The 9,500-nt window shown below is 32.2% G+C and overlaps 1 long non-coding RNA gene across 1 annotated transcript; it reads left to right on the top strand.

The window, feature by feature from the left end:
- Positions 1 to 7,995: 7,995 nt before the first annotated feature.
- On the top strand, positions 7,996 to 8,874 carry LOC126737466 (uncharacterized). Its single transcript, XR_007661029.1, has 4 exons — positions 7,996 to 8,239; positions 8,300 to 8,348; positions 8,436 to 8,615; positions 8,677 to 8,874. It is a non-coding gene; the product is annotated as an uncharacterized LOC126737466 (long non-coding RNA).
- Positions 8,875 to 9,500: the final 626 nt, after the last annotated feature.

Here is a 9,500-nt window from a genome sequence, read left to right as displayed (position 1 = left end):
TAAGTAGTAGTAAATAAATACAGTAAATATATATTTGTAGTAGTCTTAAGTGATAGTGTTTAAAAGTGCATGTGTAAATAAATCGGTTGACTATTTAAAAACCAAATAGGAACATTGAACGTCAGCAGTTTCTATAAGTTGCCCGGTAGACCTTCAGCAATGGACAATAACAACGAAGCTTGTGGCAATACGGAATCTGTTAAGCTGATGCGCCTCATTTTGGTGAGACTATATCAGGAAATATTTTATCAGAGCCAGTTTAAAGCGGCTGCAAAGCCGCATTGGTCATTCACGGATAAGGCACCCTCTAGAAGACTCTAGTTTCACTTTCGTCAAAGTAAGCAAGGTCGACGCGAACAGACAATCAACAAGAAGCAAGAAGATTCTGTCCGGAGGATTTCAAACATTGTTAGCGGGCAGAGAAGAAAGATGCTAAGTTGTTAAGAACCACCATAATTGCTGACATTTGGCAAATTAGGGATATCCAAATAGTCCCAACCTAGATAAAGGAAGCCAACTTGAAAAGAAACTACCAGATATTCTCCCAATGTCAAGTCATATTGGATGGAACGAAGCTCCTTAATTTTTTAAAGATGAACTCTTGAGACGGAAAATGGTTGACGATGAAGCGAAGACGAAATTACGCAATTCATTGTGCCTAAATGTCAGAGTTGCTAGAGGAAATCCATGCTGGTGTGTCAGGAGGACATCTTAGAGTCACAAAGACCCTGGGAAAATTGAAGGAAAGATTTCACTAGATCAATACTAGAGAAAGCAGAAGGCTTTGATGCGTCAGTACAACGTGGGAAGTGTTTTTGCAAAGATTGCTATTAACGTTGCTGGTCCGTTTCCCCAATTAGAATAAGGGAATAAGTACATCGTAGTCGTGATGGATTATTTTAGAAAATGGATCGACGCCTACTCTCTAACAAACCAAGAAGCCTCTACAATAATAGTCGAACAGCGTTAATAAAAGAATGAATTTGCCGATTTGCTGTAACTTTAAAGCTACATTCAGACCAAGGATCAAATTTTGAATTCAGCTTATTTCAGAAAATCTGTAAGACACTTGGAATCAAGAAACTAAGAACTACTGCATTACACCCGCAGGCAGGGTAAGAAGAATGAATAGGACCATTAACCGGTATTTGGCCAAAGTGGTCTCTAGCTACCAAAGAGAGTGGTGTTAGGTTTCTTCATTCGAGCTAGCACTCGGATGAAGGACGGATATGATGTCAATGCTAAATACCTGAGGTACAACAACGGTGCCTATGTTGGGCTTTGTAAGATCCTAAGAAACGGAAGGGCTTATCACCGTAACGCCAAACATCTTGGGATGTTCCTTACAAAGTATTGGCAGCGATCAACGATATTTTTACAGAATACTAAAGCCATTATATAAACCTCGATCCAGTCACTTTAACCGGTTGGCTCCTTTTTTTCGAAACCACGAAGTGCTGAGCTGCCGCAAATCCAATCCGAACTGGATTTAACATTCATGGCCCACCATTCTAATAGTAAAAAGAGTCGGTTAGGCGTGATCTGTGAAGTACAGTAAAACCAGTTTACTATGTTCAAGCTGATTATGCTCTTACACATTATGTGCCTAAGAACTTACCAAAGTCTAGAGAAATAGCGATAGACTTTGGTAATATTTGCTAGAAATAGAGAAATAGAAAAGGTTTTCTATAGAAAGTGCGGAAAAATATAAAAGCTGCGTCGGTTTAACCCTAGAGTTGGGCAACCATTCAAGATATTTGATGAAGAGACTAGTAGAAAGATCTTCCTTCTACTTGGTTATCAAAAGGGCGTTACACCAGAAGCTAAGCTATAAGTATGTTTGGGATACTTTGCGTTCTATAAAGGAGGAGTTGCTTAGCAAAGGATCTGAGAAGCCTAACAATTCCCAAACTCATATGCGACTTAATAACCTGGAATAAAACTGACACGCAGCGTGTTAGAAGTGGCCTTCGGATCTGTTGGCGTGCAAAGTGGGGTGTCAACGTCGTTGACACCCCACCGTTGTCATGTTTCTCGTTGATTGTTATTTCTACAAGAGCGGAAGCTTCGTCGGGTATCAACATCTACCATCTTCGTAATCATTTCAGGACAAAATGACCTTAGAAAGAGAAAAGTGTAACGATGTTGGTATAGTTATAACGCCGCCGACACTACTTGTTCTCTGTCTGGAGACGTGTGGAAAGTCACCTAATTTTCCAAAATCATGGTCAGCCGAGTATATAAGGAGCTGCATCACCGCTGAGAGTGCAACTTCTAAATCGGACATAAATAGTATAGAATGTAAATTAATAGTTCTAGTAGTCTTAGGTGATCATGTTTAATAGTGTAAGGGTGTAAATAAATCGGTACTGACTAACAACTATTTTTCTGTACAATTTTGATTCACATCTTTTGAACGGTAAAAACGCTGCCAACAATTTAATTTTATTAAAAATTTTTAGAGTTTTTAATATTTCTTAATTTTTTTATTTCTTTTTCTTATCATTTTTCTACTCTTTGTTATTTGTTTTTCACACTATATCATAGTTTTTGACCTCATAATTTGTATTTTTTATCTTTTTTGGTAATCAATTTTTATTTAAAGTTTATCAGCCTAAATGTTTGTCATGCAAACGAATAATAGTACCGGTAGTATAATTTGAATTTATTTTTAATTTTACTTTGTTTCAGTGTTGCCATTTTTAATATTTATTCAAGAATAAAGGTTTGCGATGTGTTGCATTTCCTTAATAAATTATTTTGGACCGGGTCAAAATGATTATATATTTTTTAATAGATCTATTTGTTTAAATACATTATCAACGTTAGAATTTTAATATTTCTTCTCTTTCTCAAATATTATTATATAGTTGTAATAAATACTATTATTATTTCCGAACTCGTTGGTTTAATATATTAAATTTACGGTTTGGAACGAAATTTCCGGCTAACAAGGGGTAATGACCTAAATATTGACAGTTACTTTCACTTTTCAGATTTCCGGTAATCATCATTACCGGAATTAGACCCCCTTCCTCAAAAGCAAATAGGTAGGAGGCCCTGTTCGGGATGATTGATGTGCACCAAATATCCGAATTACCCTAGTTTTCGTTTTTAGGTATTGCTATAGGAAAAAGCCAAACCCTTTTAATTTCATAACGACTTTTATTATCATAAGGGAGTTTTGGAAAGGAAACATATGTTATAATAAAACGTATTATCATAATATATATGTACCACGAGAAATAATTGCAATATATTTTTTTAAAATTAAGGATTTTAGAATTTAATAAAGTCAATATTGGATATTATCGTTCTTGCATAGTACCATAACTCGAACAATAAAAGCAATAATTTTTGTAATATTTTTAAAAAAATATCTCAGTTAAGCTATTAAAATTTGCATTACTATAACCAAATTGATATTGTTACGTGCAATTTCGTGTCGAATTGAATGACTTTCGGAATCGGAGGAAAAAATACAATTAGTGTCGCACTGTTAGATATATACCTGTTTCGAGTTAATGAAATATGTTAGTTAAGCAATAAAGGTTACTTTACTGTTGAGGTATGTTAAACTTATCACTTAAGATTACTAAACTTAGTTTTCATAATAAAATTTATTTTGTTTTATAAAAATATTTTATAAATCAATTGAGATTTCTTTACTTATACAGGTTGGGGAATCGATCATTACACTTAGAGAGATGCTTAAAAGTAAAATATGGCAACGCGCACACATGCATTTCGTGCGCTCTACTACTTGTCTGTTTCTTCTTCTTCTTTTTTTTTAATACGATATTAGTAAGCGCTTGACTTTCTGACTTTCAGGGGTTAACTGTACTACTTTATTAACTGTATTATATTTGTGATGCAGGCTTTATATATATCAATGAACAACTCACATAGAACCGAAAGTTTTACTACATATAAACTTTTTGTTAAAGGAAAAAAAATTAAAACTATACAAAAATTAAATTAAAACTCGAAAGCCTCACTAAACTACTAAAAATAAACTGAACGAAAATTGAGTAAAGCTATTTGTTACTCTGAAAAAAGCCTTTGGTAAAATGGAATTGGCAAATTCAATATTTTTGGCCTACTAAATTTGTGCTTGTAAATGACCTTTTTAAGAAAACCTTAAAAATCAAGTATTTGGGGACAAATCTGGAGATCTAGAAGGCCATTTAATTGCCAGTTTAACTAATAAGAGGGTTAGGCAAAGTATTCGTTAAAAATTCTTATACTATAAACGCATTATAACTAGGACAGCCTTCTTATTAAAATAGACCGATTCCTGTTCTAACTCGGAGAGAATATAAATTGCAGAGACCGATGTCGATCAACGGAAGGATTGTGTTTCTTATATAATGGAAAAGAAGATTTATCTGACAAGAAAAAATATTGTAAAAAATTTATTATCACTTGTTCTTTTCTTAATGGTTACACAAATTTCCATTGTTTGACACTGCGGTATTTGGGAAATAATTTTTCGCATAAATGTAGAAATTTACTGGATAATGGGCCCCTCAAAGCTATAAGGGGCCTTGTTTAAAATCTTACCCAAAGAGGATACACATCAATATAATTAATATATAGTATGCATTCAAAATTCATCATCAAATTTCAACTGTTAAATTTATTGTTATTTTGTAAAAAATAAAAACAGCAAATACCTATCAGACCACCGAAGGGGTGTACTCCTGGAACCAAATCTTGCTATTTCAATCATAGTATGAGTAAAAATTAAAGCTAATGTAGAGTTATATAGCTTACTATATTTTTTTAAATTTTATTATTTATACTCTTTATTCAATCCTTACTTTTTCATTTACTCTATTTTAAATATTCTTATAAGATCATATGGGCATGTATTTCCTATTAACCCACTTATAATACAAATGATTCGTCAAAATTTATTGTCTCATTTAATCAATGGTTCTTTTATCGTACAATAAATTTTTAAGGTTGTAAACACGCCATAATTGATTTTGTGGATCATTAACTAAAAAGAATGGTAGATATGAAGAATAGATTTACATAAATAATACAATGAGCATATAAGGTGACATTAGAGAGAGGTTTTGCATGCATTATTACATTAGTAATCTCATAAAAGCATAAGATATAGGATCTGCGTTAATATTTGAATGTTTCGAATCTTCAAAGAATTTTTTTTGAAGTTTAAAGTTTTTAAGACTAGAAGAATAGAACAAAAAACAGAGAGAAGAATAAGAGAAGACAAACAAGAAACAACAAAATGTAAAAGACTATAAAGATGGCTTGCAAAAAGAAATGAAGGAAATTAATGCATGCCTGCTAAATTTAGTACCAGATCTAATAGAGTATCAAAAAAAATTTATGGAATATATTTTGCTATTTTGGTTTACTTCTTCAGCAAGTTTTTGATTATTTATGAAATCTTCTTCAGGTTCCTATACATTAGTTTCAAATTAATATTTCAAATTAATTATCGGTTGCGCATAGATACAACTATCAACAAAATATTCATTTGCAATAATCTCAAGGTGAAAATGTATAAACTTATAATATGCAAACATTTATAATAAAATCCAATATAAAATAAAATTTTTTAATCGAAATCGAAAATTTTAAAATCTATAACTGAACACCTGCAAATTTCAGTTGGCAGTTTTAATATTAGTCCGGTGAGGATTTTTACAAGTGAAACAATACATTTATTGAATGGTAAATTCTTTTAAAGGAGAGATCATTTTTGTTGTTTAAAATTGATTTTATAAAAGTAAAGGTATTTATTTTCAAATGGTTAGGTTTTGAATCTATGTAAATAAGAACTAATTTAATAATTCAGAAAGTCTATTGAAAATAAGACATATAACAATAGAATATATTAGTTCTGGCAGCATTTGTATAAAGCATTACAGTAACATATCTAGAAGTTCTAAAATTCATTCTAGACAATCTATCTAGTTATTAATAAGTTATATAAAAATTTAATTTAAATATTATTTTATTATTTCTTCTAAGGATACCATACCAATCTATATACATATTTTAAATTATCTAAATCTTGACCACATAGAATAATAAAATAAAAAATTTAGTGAATGGCAGCAGTTTCGGTAGTGCTATTATAGATATGTTGAGTCATGTTGTACAATAAATATTGGTATTTGAAAATAGCTTAAGGCCAACCTTCACCCAGTAACTCGAAGCCAACCGAGAGCAGATGACACCGAGGCAACCTGGACTCAAATATCTAATATATTAAAATACAATCACAAAAATCACAACTAAAAGCCTTAAATCAGAGAATAAGAGAAAGCAATGGTGGATGACCACAGAAATTGCAGCTAATGGACAAGTACTGGGAATGCAAAAACAAAAACCTAACGGAATATAGATGCATCCATAAAATTATTCCGCTGAAAATCAAAGAAGCAAAAGAGGACTCGATGAGGAAAAGGTGTAAAAAACTGGAAGACTTATAGTGAAAATATATTAGTTTTAATCTGCACAAAAAAATTTCTGGAGCAAATAAAGGACAAGCACCATATAGACTGTTTGATAACCATCAACAAGCAAAAGACATCTTTAAGGAAATGGTCATAGAGGAAAAATTACATCCAAGATTTATTTGCTGACTTACGAGAAGTGCCTGGCAATGTCCTGGAAGTAATACCAAAGGTTCTGCTATATTAAAATTTGAACTTAAATGTGCTATTAAAAGTAATTAAAGAACAATAAGAGCCTAGGATAGGCAATATTTATCCAGAAGGTATTAATTTAATTGATGAAGAAAACGTTGAACTCTTCCTAAAGCTACTAAACCAAATAAATGCTGTAATAGACTGGTAAAATTCCAACAGAATGGCTAGATTCCACATTGATTTCATACTGATTTCACAAATCCTCATGAAAGCAATTACTTTAGGGATGATTAATCTTAGAATTGTTCATAATCGACCTTGGTAGAGATGGGAATAGGTGAGCTCGAAAGAACAGTATGGATTTAGGCGAGGCATAGGCACTCGTGAACCACTGTTTAGCATAAATTCTGTATGTAATCCATAGAAGGAATTTTTATTTAATGTGGAATCTTTATTCGCCCTATATAGCAAAAAATACTACATATGCGGAAATAAAGATTTGTAAAGGAGTGCAACATAGATGTAAATTGTCCCCGATCCTTTTTAATGTTTTCTCGGAGGAGCTGTTATATAGCCTAGAGAATATTTCTGTTAGAATCAAAGTATGGTAACAACATAAAATATATTGATGATACGATCTAATATCTATATCATCGAGGTCTAATGACCGACACAGATATTGAGCAGAATATTATTGATAGCGTTCACAAAGCATGCTCACACTATGAAATGAAGATCAACATTACTGAAACGAAGGTAATAGTAATGGCCTGATAAAGTTTTAGAAATGATAAATCGTTTCAAATATTTGAGTTCGTGGATTGAAAGAGACTAGAATTGACCAAGAACGTTAAGGATTTATGCGATATAAGTGACTCCTCTTTGATTCATACGTGGTTTTAATACTAAGGCTGCGTCTGAGACTGGTGCAGTGTTACTTCTGGTTAATCCTGGACTGGAGGCGTTTGAACTCTGGTGCTACAGACAAATGCTAAGGATTCCTTGGACAGAGAGAATTTCGAACGATAAAGTATTTTAGAGAATAGGTTGTGTGAGAGCTACTACATATCAAAAAATAAGGGAAATAGCATACTAAGGCCACCAACTAAGTCAATGAAAGTACAAGTTCCTCAATTAATAATTGAGGGAAAATTTGAAGGAAAAAAGGGGTTTGGAAAGAAAGCGATTGTTCTGAATGCGAAACATCAGAAACCGGCCTGAACTTCGAGTAAGTCCTTAGAAGGGCACAAGCTGACACGCATTTGTCAATGTGATCGCCAAGCTTCAATCAAGATGACACGTAAAGAAAAAGATTTGTCAATATTAACAAAAGTTAACTATAAAATACATACAAATTCTTAAACATTCGGATTATACCGCTGATATGAAAGAAAATAGACTATCGTTAACGAAACTATAACCTTTTAAGTAACACAAAAATAGTGACAATTTATATTTTAAAAAGTGTGAAACTCTTTCCTATTATTCAGAGCATGATCCGTTTCCCACTTTTCATATTTCAAAATTGTGAACAATTTTATCAAAGTAACATTTCTTGTTTGCAAGAAGTAAAATTACGTAAGAAAAAAACCCTTTTCGGATAATCGGTAAGGCGCAGTTTCTTATTTACACGAAATCAATCCGAGTAAGAAAGATATAACTTCTAGATTATTCAGGATTTAATGGAAACACAAAATGTAGTAGAGCTGAAAAAAGGTGAAAGTTTCCATATTGCCTTTATTTTTGGCATTTAATCTCAAGTACTATAAACGTATGTAATAGAATGACGTTTCTCATTTTCAGAGAGTCAAACGATGCAAAAAAAAAGTCAATTTCCAGATGATCCTGGGCGTATTGAAGATGATGTGAATGTGTTAGAGGTGCAGTGGTAAAGTCCGTTTTTTGCGTTTTTCGGCATGTTAGTCTAAAGCATCATGGGTGTTTAATCATCAATCATTCAAAGGTGGTCTAATCTCATCTGTGGTAGTAGAGGGTGTGATTTTTCATTTGCAAAAAATCCATCTATAAACTCTTATTTTTTTAGGATTTGTGCTCTTTGACAAATAGACTAAATAAAATGGCTATACAGTAACTCTATCTGGAAATCGTAGGAAGAAGTTCCAGGTTGGCTTCCAAAATACTAAGCAGTTTTCCATTTTTTCCAGTTAACAATAAACTATTCAAAAGTTGGAAAATACGTGATTGTGACATAAATTGCTTGTAAGATCAATGGATTTAATACCTGGGAAGAGATAATTTTCGAATTAAATTGTATGCATAAAAGCGATGTTTTAGGTATACTTGTAGAAAAAAATAACTTTTGGACTCTCCGTTTAGGGGTAGTGTGTAAATATGTCCATTTTTTTTCCTTTTATCGGTATCTTGTGCATAGCATTATCAATGATCTTAATAAAATGGTGTTTGTTTGCAGAGAGTTGAAGTATGTAAGAGAAAAATTATTTAACCAGGGTTCTGAATGGAGCGGTAGCGTGAAATGCGGTTAACATAAAATAAGGTTTTTCCTTTGCATAGAGTCAAAATACGTATTAGCAATATAATTAAAACATGTTCCTGGATGTAAAGGAGACGTGAAATAAGATAGAAATGTAAAAGGTCAAACATTTTTGATAATAAAATATTGTTTTTCTTGTGCAGATAATCAAACTAGCGAAATAAAACCATTTCCACATGTAATAGAGTGACAATTATATTGACCTAAAAAAATTAAAAACATATTTTCTCCCAATTCAGGCTTCATACACACCCAAAGTAAAATACACAATATTTATTAACAGACGTCATTCGATCATCAATATTGCGTCTCTAATCCGTGTTTCCTTGCAAAAACTCCCTAGCAGAGTTAAGTTT

The sequence above is a fragment of the Anthonomus grandis genome, chromosome 6, assembly GCF_022605725.1.
Source record: "Anthonomus grandis grandis chromosome 6, icAntGran1.3, whole genome shotgun sequence".
Taxonomy (NCBI): Eukaryota; Metazoa; Arthropoda; class Insecta; order Coleoptera; family Curculionidae; genus Anthonomus; species Anthonomus grandis.
This window is presented reverse-complemented; position numbering and strand designations above follow the sequence as displayed.